Raw genomic sequence first — 21,287 nt, 5'->3', positions numbered from 1 at the left:
TGTTTCTTCCACCATTATTAAAGCCTTGTTGAGGCCTTTGATCCTTCCATGAGAAATTTGGATGATTTCTCCATGTTGAGTTATAGGTGTTTCCATAAGGTTCACCTAAGTAATTCACCTCTGCTATTGCAGGGTTCTCAGGATCATAGGCTTCTTCTTCAGAAGATGCCTCTTGAGTACTGTTGGATGCAGCTTGAATTCCATGCAGACTCTGAGAAATCATATTGACTTGCTGAGTCAATATTTTGTTCTGAGCCAATATGGCATTCAGAGTATCAACTTCAAGAACTCCCTTCTTCATAGGCGTCCCATTACTCACAGCATTCCTTTCAGAAGTGTACATGAACTGGTTATTAGCAACCATGTCAATGAGTTCTTGAGCTTCTGCAGGCGTTTTCTTTAGGTGAATGGATCCACCTGCAGAAGTGTCCAGTGACATCTTTGATAGCTCAGATAAACCATCATAGAATATATCCAGGATGGTCCATTCTGAAAGCATGTCAGAAGGACACTTTTTGGTCAACTGTTTGTATCTTTCCCAAGCTTCATAGAGGGATTCACCTTCTTTCTGTCTGAAGGTTTGAACATCAGCTCTAAGCTTGCTCAGCTTTTGAGGAGGAAAGTACTTGGCTAAGAAAGCCGTGACCAGCTTATCCCAAGAGTTCAGGCTGTCTTTGGGTTGAGAATCCAACCATAATCTAGCTCTGTCTCTTACAGCAAAAGGGAAAAGCATAAGCCTGTAGACTTCAGGATCTATTCCATTAGTCTTAACAGTATCACATATCTGCAAGAATTCAGTTAAGAACTGAAAAGGATCTTCAGATGGAAGTCCATGAAACTTGCAGTTCTGCTGCATCAGAGAAACTAATTGAGGTTTCAGCTCAAAGTTGTTTGCTCCAATGGCAGGAATGGAGATGCTTCTTCCATGTAAATTGGAATTAGGTGCAGTAAAGTCACCAAGCATCTTCCTTGCGTTGTTGTTGGGTTCGGCTGCCATCTCCTTTACTTGTTCGAAATTTTCAATTAAGTTGTCTCTGGATTGTTGTAATTTAGCTTCTCTTAATTTTCTCTTCAGAGTCCTTTCAGGTTCTGGATCAGCTTCAACAAGAATGCCTTTTTCTCTGTCCCTGCTCATAAGAAAGAGAAGAGAAAAAGAAAAGAAGAGGAATCCTCTATGTCACAGTAAAGAGGATCCTTATTGTTAGTAGAAGAAAAGAAGAAGAAATTCGAACACAGATAGAAGAGGGGGGTTCGAATTTGGTGATGATGTGAGGAAGAGATGTTAGTTAATGAATGAATAAATAGAATAGGATGAGAGAGAGAGAGGGAATTTTCGAAAATTATTTTTGAAAAGGAGTTAGTGATTTTTGAAAATTGGTTTTTGAAAATTGTTAGTATTTTTCGAAAAAATTTTTAAAATTTAAAAATAAAAATAATTAGTTAATAAAAAAGAAATTTTTGAAAAAGAGGGGAGATTTTTTCGAAAATTAGAGAGAGAGAGAGTTAGTTAGGTAGTTTTGAAAAAGTTAAGAAACAAACAAAAAGTTAGTTAGTTAGTTGAAACAAATTTTGAAAAGATAAGAAGTTAGGAGGTTAGAGAAGATATTTTGAAAAGATATTTTTGAAAAAGATAAGATAAGAAGATATTTTTGAAAAGATATGATAGAAATTAGTTTTTGAAAAAGATTTGAATTTTTAAAATCACAATTAATGACTTGATTCACAAGAAATCGCAAGATATGATTCTAGAACTTAAAGTTTGAATCTTTTTTAACAAGCAAGTAACAAACTTCAAATTTTTGAATCAAAACATTAATTGTTTATGTTATTTTCGAAAATTTGATTAAAAATAAGAAAAAGATTTTTGAAAAATATTTTTGGAATTTTCGAAAATAACTAAGAAATTTGAAAAAGATTTGATTTTTGAAAAAGATTTTGAAAAAGATAAGATTTTCAAATTGAAAATTTGATTTGACTCATTGGCAACAACTTGATTTTTAAAAATTTTTGAAAAAGTCAACTCAAATTTTCGAATTTGATGAGAGAAAAAGGGAAAGATATATTTTTTTTTTGATTTTTGAATTTTTATGATGCAAGAGAAAAACACTAAAAAAAATGCAATGCATGAAATTTTTAGATCAAAACAATGAATGCGTGCAAAAATGCTATGAATGTCAAGATGAACACCAAGAACACTATGAATGTCAAGATGAACATCATAGACATATTTTTGAAAAATTTTTAATGCAAAGAAAACATGCAAGACACCAAACTTAGAATTCTTTAATGCTTAGACACTAAGAATTCAAGAATGCATATGATAAACATGAAAAGACACAAAACAAAATATCATCAAGATCATACAAGAAGACTTACCAAGAACAACTTGAAGATCATGAAAAACACTATGAATGCATGATATTTTCGAAAAAATGCAAGATGCATATGCAAGTGACACCAAACTTATAATGTGACTCAAGACTTAAACAAGAAACAGAAAATATTTTTGATTTTTATGATTTTCTAATTTTTTTGGATTTTTATTTTATATTTTTCGAAAATTATATGAAAAAGAAAAATAAAGATTCCAAAATTTTTAATATGAATTCCAGGAATCTTGCATTCTTAGTCTAAAGCTTCAGTCCAGGAATTAGACATGGCTCACTAGCCAGCCAAGCTTTCAAAGAAAGCTCCAGTCCAAAACACTAGACATGGCCAATGGCTAGCCAAGCTTCAGCAGGTGATCATGGATCAGCAGCGGGTGGATGAACAACAACTAAATTGCTCTTGATAACAAATTGCAAGCCTCAGTCTAAATGAATTTAGACATGGCTTTACAGCCAGCCAGGCTTCAACATGCTTCATGAAACACTAGAATTCATTCTTAAAAATTTTGAATAAATTTTTGAAAACATTTTTATTTTTTTTCGAAAACAAAAGAGAAATTTTTTTGAAAATATTTTTGAAAGATTTTTGAAAAGAAAACGAAAAGAAAGTTACCCAATCTGAGCAACAAGATGAACCGTCAGTTGTCCAAACTCAAACAATCCCCGGCAACGGCGCCAAAAACTTGGTGCTGTTGCCGGATCAAAAGGGAATCTGGCACTGATGTTACCGGACCAAAAGCTTGCCGAAGACTCAAACAATCCCCGGCAACGGCGCCAAAAACTTGGTGCACGAAATTGTGATCTCTAGGCTCGAACAAATCCTGGTAATGGCTCCAAAGCTTGGTGCTCTGATCTTAATTCATGATTGTCACAACTTCGATACAACTAACCAGCAAGTGCACTGGGTCGTCCAAGTAATACCTTACGTGAGTAAGGGTCGAATCCCACGGAGATTGTTGGTATGAAGCAAGCTATGGTCACCTTGTAAATCTCAGTCAGGCAGATATAAAGTGATAATGGTGTTTTCGAATATTATATAATAAAATAGGGATAGAGATACTTATGTAAATCATTGGTAGGAATTTCAGATAAGCGAATGGAGATGCTTTTCGTTCCTCTGAACCTCTACTTTCCTGCTATCTTCATCCAATCAGTCTTACTCCTTTTCATGGCTGGCTTTATGCAAGGGCATCACCGTTGTCAGTGGCTACATCCCCTCCTCTCAGTGAATAATATGCTCACGCACCTGTCACGGCACGGCTATTCATCTGTCGGTTCCCGATCATGCTGGAATAGGATTCACCCTCCTTTTTGCGTCTGTCACTAATGCCCAGCACTCGCGAGTTTGAAGCTCGTCACAGTCATTCAATCATTGAATCCTACTCAGAATACCACAGACAAGGTTTAGACCTTCCGGATTCTCTTGAATGCCGCCATCATTCTAGCTTACGCCACGAAGATTCTGGGTAGGAGATCTAAGAGATACTTATTCTAGCTTAAGTGTTTGTCAGGCACGCGTTCATAGGGGAGAATGGTGATGAGCGTCACACATAATCATCACCTTCATCACGTTCTTGGGTGTGAATGGATATCTTAGAAGCGAAATAAGAAGAATTGAATAGAAAACAGTAGTACTTTGCATTAATCTTTGAAGAACAGCAGAGCTCCACACCTTAATCTATGGAGTGTAGAAACTCTACCGTAAAAAATACATAAGTGAAGGTCCAGGCATGGCTGAGATGGCCAGCCCCCTAAAACGTGATCAAAGGATCATAAGGCAATCCAAAGATCCAAAGATGGTCAAAAAGACTAGTAAAAGGTCCTATTTATAATAAACTAGTCACTAGGGTTTACATGAGTAAGTAATTGATGCATAAATCCACTTCCTGGGCCCACTTGGTGTATGTTTGGGCTGAGCCTGAGTGTTGCACGTGCAGAGGCCATTTGTGGAGTTGAACGCCAGCTTCTGTGCCAGTTTGGGCGTTCAACTCTGGTTTTGGATCCTTTTCTGGCGCTGGACGCCAGATTTGGGTAGAAAGCTGGCGTTGAACGCCAGTTTACGTCATCAATTCTTGGCCAAAGTATGGACTATTATATATTTCTCGAAAGCCCTGGATGTCTACTTTCCAACGCAATTGAAAGCGCGCCATTTCGAGTTCTGTAGCTCCAGAAAATCCACTTTGAGTGCAGGGAGGTCAGAATCCAACAGCATCAGCAGTCCTTTTTCAACCTCTGAATCTGATTTCTGCTCAAGTCCCTCAATTTCAGCCAGAAAAAACCTGAAATCATAGAAAAACACACAAACTCATAGTAAAGTCCAGAAATGTGAATTTAACATAAAAACTAATGAAAACATCCCTAATAGTAGCTAGATCCTTCTAAAAACATACTAAAAATAATGCCAAAAAGCGTATAAATTATCCGCTCAACACTAATCATCTGTCGGTTCTCACTCATGCTGGAATAGGATCCATTGATCCTTTTGCGTCTGTCACTATGCCCAACCCTTTTGAGTTTGAAGCTCGTCACAGTCATTCAATCCCTGAATCCTACTCGGAATACCACAGACAAGGTTTAGACTTTCTAGATTCTCAAGAATGCTGCCAATGGATTCTAGCTTATACCACGAAGATTCTGATTAAGGAATCCAAGAGATACTCATTCAATCGAAGGTAGAATGGGAGTGGTTGTCAGGCACACGTTCATAGATTGAGAATGGTGATGAGTGTCACGGATCATCACATTCATCATATTGAAGTGCGAATGAACATCTTAGATAGAAACAAGCGTGTTTGAATAGAAAACAGAAATACTTGCATTAATTCATCGAGACACAGCAGAGCTCCTCACCCCCAACAATGGAGTTTAGAGACTCATTCCGTCAAAGAGTACAAAGTTCAGATCTAAAAATGTCATGAGGTACAAAATAATCCTCTAAAAGTTGTTTAAATAGTAAGCTAGTGATCTAGGTTTGCAGAGAATGAGTAAACTATGATAGATAGTGCAGAAATCCACTTTTGGGGCCCACTTGGTGTATGCTGGGACTGAGACTTAAGCTTTACACGTGCTTAGGCTGTTTTTGGAGTTAAACGCCAGGTTGTAACCTGTTTTGGGCGTTTAACTCCAACTTGTAACCTGTTTCTAGCGTTTAACGCCAGACTACAACATGGAACTGGCGTTGAACACCAGTTTACATCATCTATCCTTGAGAAAGGTATAGACTATTATACCTGGCTGGGCGTTTAATGGAAAGCCCTGGATGTCTACTTTCCAACGCAATTGAGAGCGCGCCAATTGGACTCCTGTAGCTCCAGAAAATTCATTCCGAGTGCAGAGAGGTCAGAATCCAACAGCATTAGCAGTCCTTTTTCAGCTTGAATCAGATTTTTGCTCAACTCCCTCAATTTCAGTCAGAAAATACCTGAAATTACAGAAAAATACACAAACTCATAGTAAAGTCCAGAAATATGAATTTTTCCTAGAAACTAATGAAAATATACTAAGAACCAATTAAAACATACTAAAAACTACATGAAATTAACCCCAAAAAGCGTATAAAATATCCGCTCATCACAACACCAAACTTAAACTGTTGCTTGTCCCCAAGCAACTAGACAAATAAAATAGAATTCAAATAAGTCAAGAAGCAATAATATCTCAGAGTTTTTTTTGAGTGAAGCTCAGATTCTAATTAGATGAGCGGGACTAGTAGCTTTTTGCTTCCGAACAGTTTTGGCATCACACTTTATCCATTGAAACTCAGAATGATTGGCATCTATAGGAACTCAGAATTCAGATAGTGTTATTGATTCTCCTAGTTCAGTATGTTGATTCTTGAACACCGCTACTTTATGAGTCTTGGCCGTAGCCCTAAGCACTTTGTTTTCCAATATTACCACCGGATACATAAATGCCACAGACACATAATTGGGTGAACCTTTTTAGATTGTGACTTAGCTTTGCTAAAGTCCCCAGTTAGAGGTGTCCAGGGTTCTTAAGCACACTCTTCTTTTTGCTTTGGACCTTGACTTTAACCGCTCAGCCTCAAGTTTTCACTTGACACCTTCACGCCACAAGCACATGGTTAGGGACAGCTTGGTTTAGTCGCTTATGCCAGGATTTGATTCCTTTAGGCCCTCCTATCCACTGATGCTCAAAGCCTTGGATCCTTTTTATTACCCTTGCCTTTTGGTTTTAAGGGCTATTGGCTTTTTCTGCTTGCTTTCTCTTTTTCTTTTTCTTTTTCTTTTATTTTTGCCAATTTTTTTTTCTGCAAGCTTTTGTATTCACTGCTTTTTCTTGCTTCAAGAATCATTTTTTTATGATTTTTCAGATTATCAGATAACATTTCTCCTTTTTCATCATTCTTTCAAGAGCCAACATATTTAACATTCATAAACATCAAATTCAGAAGACATATGCACTGTTCAAGCATTCATTTAGAAGACAAAAAGTATTGCCACCACATGTAAATAATTAGAATTTTTCTTATTAAAAACTCGAAAAATATTGCCTCCTTATTCTAAAGAAAATCTGCTATTTTATTCATGTTTAATGATGATGAGAAAAATAAATTATAGCTTAATTGGAGATAAAATCAAAAGATAGATACTAATTACTACTACTCATATATAACTTCTGAGGTAAAACTCAAATAAGAACAATTATCACAGAGTTAAGGCTAAGATTAGAACTCAACAACCTTGAATTTGGGAGGTGGATGCCTCTTTAGTCTATGGAGTGCTTGGCCCTTCAAGAGATAGTTTCTGACGCTTTAATTCCTTCAGTTCACGCCCTTGCTCTTCTTGTTCTCTAAGCAGTTTGCAGAGCATGCTGTTTTGATTTTGCTGTTCTTCCTTCAGTTGATCCACAGCTTCTTGCAACTTGGTGACAGATGCTTCTAGGCGCTCCTAGTATTCAATTTGAGGGATTTCCAGGAGGAACTCCTCTGCTTTTCTCTTGATGGGGTTGTCCTGCACTTGTTGTCCTTCCATAGACTTTTTGGTGATTGGTTGCTCAACTGAGATATACTTATCTACTCCCATCTTTATCCCAGCATTTTTACATAACAGAGAAACTAAGCTTGGATAGGCCAATTTGGCATCTTTGGAGTTCTTGTTTGCAATTTTGTAAAGCATACAAGCAATCAGCTGATGAACTTCCTCTTCTTTTTCCAGCATAATGCAATGAATCATCACTGCTCTTCTGATGGTGACTTCAGAGCGGTTGCTAGTGGGCAGAATAGAGCGCCCAATGAAGTCAAGCCAGCCTCTGGCGACTGGTTTGAGATCTCCTCTCTTGAGTTGGTTTGGGGCACCCTTTGTGTTGGTTGTCCACTTGGCTCCAGGGAGGCATATGTCCTCTAGGATTTTATCGAAGCCCAGGTTTGATCTCATCATTCTCCTATTGAAGGAGTCAGGGTCATCTTGTAGTTGGGGCAGCTTGAAGATCTCCCTTATTTTGTCATGGTGGGTGTGAACAATCTTCCCTCTGACTAAAGTTCTATAGTCATAGAATGCGGTTCCAGCTATTATCTGCCTGTCCGTCTGCCACAGATTAGTGTAGAATTCCTGAACCATGTTTCTTCCCACCTTTGTTTCAGGATTAGCTAAGACTTCCCAGCTCCTGTTTCGGATTTGCTCTTGGATCTCCGGATATTCATCTTCTTTTAGATCGAATTTAACTTCCAGGATCACTGACCTTAGACTCATTATTTTGTAAAAATGGTCTGAATGTTCTTTGGTTATGAACTTCCCTTGATTCCAAAGTGGTTTTCGAATATTCTCTTTCTTGCCTCTTGAGTCGGTTTGTTTTCCCTTTGGAGCCATGATCTTAGTGGGTATTGGTTTAGTGATCACGGATAAACACACCAAACTTAGAGGTTTGCTTGTCCTCAAGCAAAAGAAAGGAAAGGAGAGGGAAAGAGGGAGAGCCAAGCGTAACTTGTGGAGGAGAGGGGGAGAGGCCGAACCAAAATTTAAAGGGAAGGGGGGTGGGTTTTGAAAATTATTTGAAAAAGATATGATAGAAAAAGTGATTTGGAAAAGATAAGTATGATAGGAAAAGATGTGATTTAAAATTAAAAAGATATGAAAGATATTTGAAAAAGATATTGATGAGTTGAAAAGATTTTAGAAGGAAAAGAGATAGATTTGTTTTGAAAAGGATTTGAAAATAATTTGAAGAGGATTAAAAAAAAGGGTTTATGAATTAAGATACATTTGATATCTTTTGAAAAAGGATTTGAAAAATTAGGATTTGTAACATGTTTGTGCAAGAAATCATGAATTGAAACATAAAAAATGGGAAAAATTTGAATTAAAAACGAAATTGCCTACTCCCCACAATCCTGGCGTTAAACGCCCAACTGCTGCATGTTTTGGGCGTTTAACGCCCAGTTGGTGCTTGTTTTGGGCGTTTAACGCCCAGCTGTTGCTTCTAGCTGGCGTTAAACGCCAGAAACCCCTTTGTCACTGGGTGTTTTTCTGAACGCCCAGGATGCTGTATATCTAGCGTTAAACGCCCAGAAGCTGCTTCTTTCTGGCGTTTAACGCCCAGATGGTTATCTTTACTGGCGTTAAACGCCTAGTGGATGCTCCTTTTGGGCGTTTAACGCCCAATTGTGCCTCTTACTGGCGTTTTCTTGCTAGTGAACGCCAACAAAATAAACCGTCAGTTGTCCAAACTCGAACAATCCCCGGCAACGGTGCCAAAAACTTGGTGTACGAATTGTAAATCACACTTTTTACAACTCGTACCACTAACCAGGAAGTGCACGTCCAAGTAATATCTTACGTGAGTAAGAGTCGAATCCCACGAACATTGTTGGCTTGAAGCAATCTATGGTTATTTTGTAATTCTTAGTCAGGATATCAATTATAATTATCAGTTTGGATTGCGAAAAATAAAAGAGCATGAATTAAATACTTGTTATGTAGTAATGGAGAATATGTTGGAGTTTTGGAGATGCTTTGTCTTCTGAATCTCTGCTTTCTCCCTGTCTTCCTTTTCACGCACGCAAGGTTCTTCCTATGGCAAGCTGTGTGTTGGTGGATCACCGTTGTCAATGGCTACCATCTGTCCTTTCAATGAAAATGGTCCAGGTGCGCTGTCACCGCACGGCTAATCATCTGTCGGTTCTCACTCATGCTGGAATAGGATCCATTGATCCTTTTGCATCTGTCACTACGCCCAACCCTTGTGAGTTTGAAGCTTGTAATAGTCATTCAATTCCTGAATCCTACTCGGAATACCACAGACAAAGTTTAGACTTTCCGGATTCTCAAGAATGCTGACAATGGATTCTAGATTATACCACGAAGATTCTGATTAAGAAATCCAAGATATACTCATTCAATCGAAGGTAGAACGGGAGTGGTTGTTAGGTACGTGTTCATAGATTGAGAATGGTGATGAGTGTTACGGATCATCACATTCATCATATTGAAGTGCGAATGAACATCTTAGATAGAAACAAGCGTGTTTGAATAGAAAACAGAAATAATTGCATTAATTCATCGAGACACAGTAGAGCTCCTCACCCCCAACAATGGAGTTTAGAGACTCATGCCATCAAAGAGTACAAAGTTCAGATCTAAAAATGTCATGAGGTACAAAATAATCCTCTAAAAGTTGTTTAAATAGTAAGCTAGTGATCTAGGTTTGCAGAGAATGAGTAAACTATGATAGATAGTGCAGAAATCCACTTCTTGGGCCAACTTGGTGTGTGTTGGGGCTGAGACTTAAGCTTTACACGTGCTTAGGCTGTTTCTGGAGTTAAACGCCAGGTTGTAACCTGTTTTGGGCGTTTAACTCCAACTTGTAACCTGTTTCTGGCGTTTAACGCCAGACTGCAACATGGAACTGGCGTTGAACGCCAGTTTACGTCATCTATTCTTGAGCAAAGTATGGACTATTATATATTGCTGGAAAGCCCTGGATTTCTACTTTTTAACGCAATTAGGGGCGCGCCAATTGGACTTCTGTAGCTCCCGAAAATCCATTCTGAGTGCAGAGAGGTTAGAATCCAACAGCATCAGCAGTCCTTTTTCAGCCTGAATCAGATTTTTGCTCAACTCCCTCAATTTCAGTCAGAAAATACCTGAAATTACAGAAAAATACACAAACTCATAGTAAAGTCCAGAAATATGAATTTTTCCTAGAAACTAATAAAAATATACTAAGAACCAATTAAAATATACTAAAAACTACATGAAATTAAACCCAAAAAGTGTATAAAATATCCGCTCATCAGGGCCCGAGTTGGACCCAAGTCCAACATATATAAAGGTTCAGTGAATGAACCCTAGCCTCATAAACACACACACACTTCAGAAATTGAAAGAGGGAGAGAAGAAGAGGTTGAAGCCTAATCACCTCAATCTTCTCAAGCTCATATCTTGAGTTCTAGAGCTCCGATTTGTGTGCCATCAGCGGCTACACGTTCCTTGTTAAGAGCTCTACAAAAACCATCCAAGAAAATCTAGAGGTAAGATCAAAATCCTTCCAGTTCTTCTCTCCAAAATTTTGGGTACCTAGGGTTTGTGATTAAGTGAGTTTTTGTGATTCTTGATGTTTAGGTTCACTCTAATCCTTGCTTAGCTTTGGGTTTTGCCATCTAAATCTGTTGGGAAAGGTAAGAGTCTTTGATCTCTTGTGAACTTTTGATTTATGTTGAGCCCTAGGTTGATTTTGTGGTGATTTATATGTATATAGCTTGATTTTTGTGAATTTGGAGCTTGTTGGTGCTTGTTGGAGCTACCTTGGTGGTTGGATTTTGGTTGAAAACTCATTTGGTTCATATTGGGAATCGGCCAAGGTATGGTTTTGGTTTCCTCTATGTAGTTGGTGCGCAAAAATCGTGACGGTTCCATTCCTTGGTAACGGCACTAAAAACTCAATACGCACGTTCATAATCTTAATTCTTTGTCACAACTTCGCACAACTAACCAGCAAGTGCACTGGGTCGTCCAAGTAATAAACCTTACGTGAGTAAGGGTCGATCCCACGGAGATTGTCGGCTTGAAGCAAGCTATGGTCACCTTGTAAATCTCAGTCAAGCGGATTCAAATGGTTTTATGAATTGATAAGTAAAGGATAAATAAAATATAACTAGGATAGAGATACTTATGTAATTCATTGGTGAGAATTTCAGATAAGCATATGGAGATGCTTTCATTCCTCCTGACCCTCTGCTTTCCTACTGTCTTCATCCAATCATTCCTACTCCTTTCCATAGCAAGCTGTATGTTGGGCATCACCATTGTCAATGGCTACTTTCCGTCCTCTCAGTTAAAATGGTCCAAGATGCTCTGTCACAGCACGGCTATTCACCTGTCGGTTCTCGATCATACTGGAATAGGATCCATTGATCCTTTTGCGTCTGTCACTACGCCCAGCACTCGAGAGTTTGAAGCTCGTCACAGCCATCCCTTCCCAGAACCTACTCGGAATACCACAGACAAGGTTTAGACTTTCCGGATCTCAGAAATGGCCATCCATGGGTTCTAACTTATACCACAAAGATTCTAATATCTCGGACTCGGTCCCCTGTATTAGATATCCAAGAGATACCCATTCAATCTAAGGTAGAACGGAGGTGGTTGTCAGGCACGCGTTCATAATTTGGGAATGATGATGATTGTCACGATCATCACATTCACAATGAAGTGCGAATGAATATCTTAGAAGCGGAATAAGTTTGTATTGAATAGAAAAACACTAGTACTTTGCATTAATTTGTGAGGAACGGCAGCGCTCCACACCTTAATCTATGGTGTGTAGAAACTCTACTACTTGAAAATACATAAGTGATGAAGGTCCAGGCATGGGCGAGAGGCCAGCCCCCAAACGTGATCTAAAGATGAACTAAAGATTCTAAATACAATAGTAAAAAGTCCTATTTATACTAAACTAGTTACTAGGGTTTACAGAGATAAGTAAATGATGCAGAAATCTACTTTCGGGGCCCACATGGTGTGTGCTTGGGCTGAGCATTGAGCTTTACACGTGTAGAGGCTTCTCTTGGAGTTGAACGCCAGTTTGTAACCTGTTTCTGGCGTTTAACTCCACTTTGCAACCTGTTTCTGGCGTTTAACTCCAGAATGCAGCATGGAACTGGCGTTGAACGCCAGTTTGCGTCATCTAAACTCAAGCAAAGTATAGACTATTATATATTGCTGGAAAGCCCTGGATGTCTACTTTCCAACGCAATTGAGAGCGTGCCATTTGAAGTTCTGTAGCTCCAGAAAATCCACTTTGAGTGAAGGGAGGTCAGATTCCAACAGCATCTGCAGTCCTTCTTCAACCTCTAAATCTGATTTTTGCTCAAGTCCCTCAATTTCAGCCAGAAATTACCTGAAATCACAGAAAAACACACAAACTCATAGTAAAGTCCAGAAATGTAATTTTTATTTAAAAACTAATAAAAATATACTAAAAACTAACTAAATTATACTGAAAACTATGTAAAAACAATGCCAAAATGCGTATAAATTATCTGCTCATCAGTAGTATATAATATTCATGGACACATAGGCTAGTGACCCATAGGATAGGATTGGATTTGAATGATTGTTGGGTTGTTGGATGTGATTGTATGATGGTGTTTGTTGAAATGATGATTAATAGTGATATGATGAGAATAAATGAATTGTGAAGTTGAGAAATGAATTGTGTTGATAAATGTGAAATTGGTGTTGATTGATTGGTAATGTAGTTGGAAATTGTTAATGAAGTTTGGTGCATGAGATGTATTGATCATTCAAAATTGGTGTTGAAAACTGGAAATTCTGCAATGTTACAGAATTCTGAGTTTTCTGGTATGTGCGCATGCACAGTCTTGTGTGCACGCACACTCTGCATAAATGGTGACCTGTGCGCACGCACAGACCTGTGCGTCTGCACACGCAAAGGCAGGCAGTCTGCTTGCAGCGCTGGCATAGTCTGTGCGCATGCACACTAAAGGAAAAATTGCAACCTGTGCGTATGCACAGACCTGTGCGCACGCACATGTTGGAGAGGCTAGTCTGTTGGGGGCGCTCGCACAGGTTGTGCGAGTGGACAGACCCTTTTATGTTTTGACACCTATGCGTACACACACTTTTAAAAATTTCCTGGGCGTGTGCACGCACACCCCTGTGCGGACGCGTATGGCCTGTTTCTCAAATTTTGCTTTGTTTTCAACTATTTCACCTTTCTGACGAGGTTGTAAGCTTCGATAACACCTTTTTAAGACTTTTGGGCATATTTTTGGTTGTTCAAACGGGAAATGGTTCAAGGGTTTTAGATACTATTATTTGGAAAAAAGTTAGCAAACGAAGTACTAAGTTTTTGTTGTTTTGGGGAAGGCTTGATGACGCGTGATGAAGGGTTGATGAATGAGATGCAAACTCAAGGAACTGAAACGTAAAGAAACAGTGGTTAAAAAGAGTCGAGGACTCTGAATGAAGTGATGGATCCATTTTGTACTAAAAATGTTTTTGAAAACCACTGTACTACTATTTTCTACTGAGGTTATAAGATGCTATGCGCCCGGCAGGGACGGTTGTTAATCTCGCCTGTCGAGGTAGCGGCGGCGGCGTAAGGACGGTGGTTAATCCTGCTTGTGCATAGATGTAAGGTCGGAGGCAAGAGATCCCACTCACATCTCTTTGGATCATCGGAGCGTACAGGCGCAAAACCCTGGATAGTGATCCGAGCACTATATCTCGGGGGTTCCCACACCATGATTTCAAAGGGCAACATCTCCATTGAGATGTGTCGGGTTGGCAGTTGAACCGACAATGTGATATCACAGCCAGTAGGGTAGGCATTCATCATATACATTTCTACCTGTTTGTATGCTTTGCCGACTTGATATTGTTTTTCCCTATCTGTTAAACATGTCTAACTACTACTTGTATTAATTGCTGTATATGCCTCTACTTGTTTTTTACTTGTATTATTTATACCTATGCTTTGCTCAATTTGAGGAGATTCAGAAGGCAGTGGTGATGGGATCGCATGGTGGATCGGTTAGTGTAGGCTGTGGGACAGCGGTATTTGATTAGAGTAGAAATTCCCTAAGATAGATTGCCCTTTTATGGTACTACGGCTTAAGTTGTATTAAAGAATTACATATTATGCTGTTTTGTTTTAGAATGCTTTAAACTTGAATCTTGTGATGGATATGGAGTCTAGGATTGCCTTTGGCATCCCGGGGTCTTATATCCTACATCACTGGGAACTGTAACCATACTGAGAACCTCCGGTTCTCATACCATATTCTGTTGTATTTTTTAGATGCAGGTCGTAACCTACCTCGGTGAGTTGTCTGATTGGTGACTGGAGCGGAGGATCTGGATTATCTTTTGGAGTCTTTTGATTTATTATTTATATATTTCTTTCACTTTTGTAGTTTACTTTGGCCTAGAAGCTTTTATTGAGAGAACAAAGCTTGTATAAGCTATTTTTATTGCCTGGATTCATATATGGTCTGTATCTGGCTAGTCGGCTTAAACTCCACGAGTCCTGGCTAGCATCTTATGTTATTATATTATTATACTATGATGTTTTGTTACTCGATACCTGTTTATTGTGATTTAAGCTAGAATCTTCGCTAGTACATTTTGCCCTTTTCAAATCCTGTTTTTGAGCTATATTCTTCATCGGGCTTCTAGATATTATCAATTCCTTCTATATATATAATATATGTATAAGCTTAGAACTGTCGTAACCTTTGATTAACCTTTGCTTTACGACGCGAGGTAAGGCTTAGGCTAATTAGGGTGTTACATTTAGTGGTATCAGAGCGGTTCGTCCTTGTGAGCCTGAGGGATGGACCGATTGTGCTTCATTGCATACTCTGTGTGTCTTTTCTTTGATGCTATTAGGTTATCTGTTTAATGTATTCATAGCATGCTTGTTTGTCAGTGCCTGTTTGGGATAAATTGAAGCACTAGACTTTTGATATTGAGACTGATCACCTTGATATCGAATGTTTAGTGTAGACAGGAATCTTACATGGCTACTCGCGCACGAGGTCGAGCACGTTCACGTGAGAGTAGGTACGAGCAACCGGTGGATAACCATCCCAAATTCATGGCGATGATGGCAAATCTGGCCAACACTATGGAGGCGAATGCTGCTGCGACTCTACAAGCTATGCAGAGGCTAGGTCAACTGGCCGGAAACGGCAACGGAAACGGGAACGGCAACGGAAATGGGAACGGTGAAGGTAATGCTCATGCTAACGTTGAGGGAAATGGAGATAACACGGGAGGCATTCTGATGACTTTGGCAACTTTCCTCAAGGTTCATCCACCAACATTCTGAGGATCAACTAATCCTACTGAAGCGGACCACTGGTTCCAGGCCATGGAGCGTGCCTTACAAGCGCAGCATGTTCCATACAATCAATTTGTGGAGTTTGCCACTTATCAGCTTGCGGGAGAGGCTCAGCCCTGGTGGCAAGCAGAGTGTCGCTTGCTACAGCTATAGAATGATGATGTTCTGAACGGCCTTTTAGAAGAAGTACTTCTCTGAGTCTGCAAGGGAAGCGAAGGAGATGGAGCTAATGCAGCTGAACCAAGGTTCCATGCCTGTGGCTGAGTACACCAACAAGTTCGAAGAGCTTTGTTGGTTTTCTCGGGTGTGTTAGGGTGACCCAGAGACCTTTGAGAGCTGGAGGTGTATTAAGTATCAGAGGGGTATGAAGGATAGCATTATGACTGCTGTGGCTCCTATGGAGATCCGTGTCTTCTCCGACTTGGTGAACAAAGCAAGGGTGGTAGAAGAATACGCTAAGACAGTAGCTGCATCCAAGGACACTCATGGAGGAACCACTAGCAAGGGACGTGGCAAGTATTACCATTCGAAGGGTCAAATCTTTAAGAGAGAAGGATATGCGCATCAAGGTCAAGGGGGTTTCACGAGGAATAATCAGAATCAGTTTCAGTATGCTAATGGTAGAGGAAATCAGAGTAAGAATTTCCCAGATTTGACTTGTGTGTGTTGTGGGCGTTTTCACCCTTATGACTCATGCAAGATTGGTTTAGGTGGTTGCTTTAGCTGTGGCTTTCCTGGTCATATTGCGAGGGACTGCACTCGTGGGAAGAACCCAAATGCGGCTCAGAGTCAACACCACGGGCGAGTCTTTACTGTGAATGCCAAGGTTGCTTCCAAGGCGGATCCGTTGATGAGAGGTATTTGTTTATTTGGTGATAAGATTTTAATTGCATTATATGATACAGGAGCATTGGTATGCGAAATTGTTACTCTGAGGTTGTAAAATTTGTTGTTCGTTCTCTTCCTGGAAATGGCATCAATAACTGGTGCACAATACCATGGTCCAAATATAACTTCACAACTTCGCACAACTAACCAGCAAGTGCACTGGGTCATCCAAGTAATAAAACCTTACGTGAGTAAGGGTCAATCCCACGGAGATTGTTGGTATGAAGCAAGCTATGGTCACCTTGTAAATCTCAGTCAGGCGGATATCAAATGGTTATGGAGTTTTTGAATAATAATAATAAATAAATAGAAAATAAAGATAGAAATACTTATGTAATTCATCGGTGAGAATTTCAGATAAGCGTATAGAGATGCTTTCGTTCCTCTGAATCTCTGCTTTCCCGCTGTTTTCATCCAATCAGTCTTACTCCTTTCCATGGCAAGCTTTCTGTAAGGCATCACCGTTGTCAATGGCTACATCCCATCCTCTCTTGTGAAAAAGGTCCAAATGCTCTGTCACGGCATGGCTAATCATCTGGAGGTTCTCGATCATACTGGAATAGGGTTCACCCTCCTTTTGTGTCTGTCACTACGCCCAGCACCCGCGAGTTTGAAGCTCGTCACAGCCATCCCTTCCCAGATCCTACTCGGAATACCACAGACAAGGTTTAGACTTTCCGGATCTCAGGAATGGCCATCCATGGGTTCTAACTTATACCACGAAGACACTAATAACTCGGACTCGGTCCCCTGTATTAGATACCCAAGAGATATTCATTCTAGCTTGTTTGCATGTAGAACGGAAGTGTTTGTCAGGCACGCGTTCATAAGTGAGAATGATGATGAGCGTCACATAATCATCACATTCATCATGTTCTTGGGTGCGAATGGATATCTTAGAAGCGAAATAAGTTGAATTGAATAGAAAACAGTACTACTTTGCATTAAATCATGAGGAACAGCAGAGCTCCACACCTTAATCTATGGAGTGCAGAAACTCTAGCGTTGAAAATACATAAGTGATGAAGGTCCAGGCATGGTCGAATGGCCAGCCCCCAAACATGATCAATATGATCCAAAGATGAACTAAAATCATAAGATGTCTAATACAATAGTAAAAAGTCCTATTTATACTAAACTAGTTACTAGGGTTTACAGAAGTAAGTAATTGATGCATAAATCCACTTCTGGCGCCCACTTGGTGTGTGCTTGGGCTGAGCTTGAAGTTTACACGTGGAGAGGTTATTCTTGGAGTTGAACGCCAGTTTGTAACGTGTTTCTGGCGTTCAACTCTGGTTTGTGACGTGTTTCTGGCGTTTAACTCCAGACTACAGCGTAGAACTGGCGTTGAACGCCCTTTTGCATCGTCTAAACTCGGCCAAAGTATGGCTCATTATATATTTCTGGAAAGCCCTGGATGTCGACTTTTCAACGCAATTGGAAGCGCGCCATTTTGAGTTCTGTAGCTCCAGAAAATCCACTTTGAGTGTAGGGAGGTCAGAATCCAACAGCATCAGCAGTCCTTCTTCTACCTCTAAATCTGATTTTTGCTCAAATCCCCCAATTTCAGCCAGAAAATACCTAAAATTACAGAAAAACACACAAACTCATAGTAAAGTCCAGAAATGTGAATTTAACATAAAAAATAATGAAAACATTCCTAAAAGTAACTAGATCCTACTAAAAATATACTAAAAACAATGCCAAAAAGCGTATAAATTATCCGCTCATCACAACACCAAACTTAAATTGTTTCTTGTCCCCAAGCAACTAAAAATCAAATAGGATAAAAAGAAGAGAATATACTATAAATTCCAAACTATCAATGAAACATAGCTCCAATTAGATGAGCGGGACTTGTAGCTTTTTGCCTCTTGAATAGTTTTGGCATCTCACTTTATCCATTGAGGTTCAGAATGATTGGCATCTATAGGAACTCAGAGTTCAGATAGTGTTATTGATTCTCCTAGTTTACTATATTGATTCTTGAACATAGCTACTTTATGAGTCTTGGCCGTGGCCCTAAGCACTTTGTTTTCCAGTTTTACCACCGGATACATAAATGCCACAGACACATAATTGGGTGAACCTTTTCAGATTGTGACTCAGCTTTGCTAAAGTCCCCAATTAGAGGTGTCCAGGGTTCTTAAGCACACTCTTGTTTTGCTTTGGACCTTGACTTTAACCGCTCAGTCTCAAGTTTTCACTTGACACCTTCACGCCACAAGCACATAGTTAGGGACAGCTTGGTTTAGCCGCTTAGGCCAGGATTTTATTCCTTTAGGCCCTCCTATCCACTGATGCTCAAAGCCTTGGATCCTTTTTATTTCCCTTGCCTTTTGGTTTTAAGGGCTATTGGCTTTTTCTGCTTGCTTTCTCTTTTTCTTTTTCTTTTTCTTTTATTTTCGCCAATTTTTTTTCTGCAAGCTTTTGTATTCACTGCTTTTTCTTGCTTCAAGAATCATTTTTTTATGATTTTTCAGATTATCAGATAACATTTCTCCTTTTTCATCATTCTTTCAAGAGCCAACATATTTAACATTCATAAACATCAAATTCAAAAGACATATGCACTGTTCAAGCATTCATTTAGAAGACAAAAAGCATTGCCACCACATGTAAATAATTAGAATTTTTCTTATTAAAAACTCGAAAAATATTGCCTCCTTATTCTAAAGAAAATCTGCTATTTTATTCATGTTTAATGATGATGAGAAAAATAAATTATAGCTTAATTGGAGATAAAATCAAAAGATAGATACTAATTACTACTACTCATATATAACTTCTAAGGTAAAACTCAAATAAGAACAATTATCACAGAGTTAAGGCTAAGATTAGAACTCAACAACCTTGAATTTGGGAGGTGGATGCCTCTTTAGTCTATGGAGTGCTTGGCCCTTCAAGAGATAGTTTCTGACGCTTTAATTCCTTCAGTTCACGCCCTTGCTCTTCTTGTTCTCTAAGCAGTTTGCAGAGCATGCTGTTTTGATTTTGCTGTTCTTCCTTCAGTTGATCCACAGCTTCTTGCAACTTGGTGACAGATGCTTCTAGGCGCTCCTAGTATTCAATTTGAGGGATTTCCAGGAGGAACTCCTCTGCTTTTCTCTTGATGGGGTTGTCCTGCACTTGTTGTCCTTCCATAGACTTTTTGGTGATTGGTTGCTCAACTGAGATATACTTATCTACTCCCATCTTTATCCCAGCATTTTTACATAACAGAGAAACTAAGCTTGGATAGGCCAATTTGGCATCTTTGGAGTTCTTGTTTGCAATTTTGTAAAGCTCACAAGCAATCAGCTGATGAACTTCCTCTTCTTTTTCCAGCATAATGCAATGAATCATCACTGCTCTTCTGATGGTGACTTCAGAGCGGTTGCTAGTGGGCAGAATAGAGCGCCCAATGAAGTCCAGCCAGCCTCTGGCGACTGGTTTAAGATCTCCTCTCTTGAGTTGGTTCAGGGCACCCTTTGTGTTGGTTGTCCACTTGGCTCCAGGGAGGCATATGTCCTCTAGGATTTTATCGAAGCCCAGGTTTGATCTCATCATTCTCCTATTGAAGGAGTCAGGGTCATCTTGCAGTTGGAGCAGCTTGAAGATCTCCCTTATTTTGTCATGGTGGGTGTGAACAACCTTCCCTCTGACTAAAGTTCTATAGTCATAGAATGCGGTTCCAGCTATTATCTGCCTGTCCGTCTGCCACAGATTAGCATAGAATTCCTGAACCATGTTTCTTCCCACCTTTGTTTCAGGATTAGCTAAGACTTCCCAGCTCCTATTTCGGATTTGCTCTTGGATCTCCGGATATTCATCTTCTTTTAGATCGAATTTAACTTCCAGGATCACTGACCTTAGACTCATTATTTTGTAAAAATGGTCTGAATGTTCTTTGGTTATGAACTTCCCTTGATTCCAAAGTGGTTTTGGAATATTCTCTTTCTTGCTTCTTGAGTCGGTTTGTTTTCCCTTAGGAGCCATGATCTTAGTGGGTATTGGTTTAGTGATCACGGATAAACACACCAAACTTAGAGGTTTGCTTGTCCTCAAGCAAAAGAAAGGAAAGGAGAGGGAAAGAGGGAGAGCCAAGCATAACTTGTGGAGGAGAGGGGGAGAGGCCGAACCAAAATTTAAAGGGAAGGGGGGTGGGTTTTGAAAATTATTTGAAAAAGATATGATAGAAAAAGTGATTTGGAAAAGATAAGTATGATAGGAAAATATGTGATTTAAAATTGAAAAGATATGAAAGATATTTGAAAAAGATATTGATGAGTTGAAAAGATTTTAGAAGGAAAAGAGATAGATTTGTTTTGAAAAGGATTTGAAAATAATTTGAAGAGGATTAAAAAAAGGGTTTATGAATTAAGATACATTTGATATCTTTTGAAAAAGGATTTGAAAAATTAGGATTTGTAACATGTTTGTGCAAGAAATCATGAATTGAAACATAAAAAATGGGAAAAATTTGAATTAAAAACGAAATTGCCTACTCCCCACAATCCTGGCGTTAAACGCCCAACTGCTGCATGTTTTGGGCGTTTAACGCCCAGTTGGTGCTTGTTTTGGGCGTTTAACGCCCAGCTGTTGCTTCTAGCTGGCGTTAAACGCCAGAAACCCCTTTGTCACTGGGTGTTTTTCTGAACGCCCAGGATGCTGTATATCTAGCGTTAAACGCCCAGAAGCTGCTTC

The 21,287-nt window shown here is 39.3% G+C and overlaps 1 non-coding gene across 1 annotated transcript; it reads left to right on the top strand.

Annotated features, from left to right (window-relative positions):
- Positions 1-493: 493 nt before the first annotated feature.
- Positions 494-601, top strand: LOC112767640 (small nucleolar RNA R71). The gene has a single exon (XR_003185082.1). It is a non-coding gene; the product is annotated as a small nucleolar RNA R71 (small nucleolar RNA).
- The last annotated feature ends 20,686 nt before the right edge of the window (positions 602-21,287 follow it).

Source organism: Arachis hypogaea, chromosome 17 (genome assembly GCF_003086295.3).
Source record: "Arachis hypogaea cultivar Tifrunner chromosome 17, arahy.Tifrunner.gnm2.J5K5, whole genome shotgun sequence".
NCBI classification, from domain to species: Eukaryota; Viridiplantae; Streptophyta; class Magnoliopsida; order Fabales; family Fabaceae; genus Arachis; species Arachis hypogaea.
Note: the sequence above shows the minus strand (reverse complement) of the source record. Positions and strands in the feature narration are given on the sequence as shown.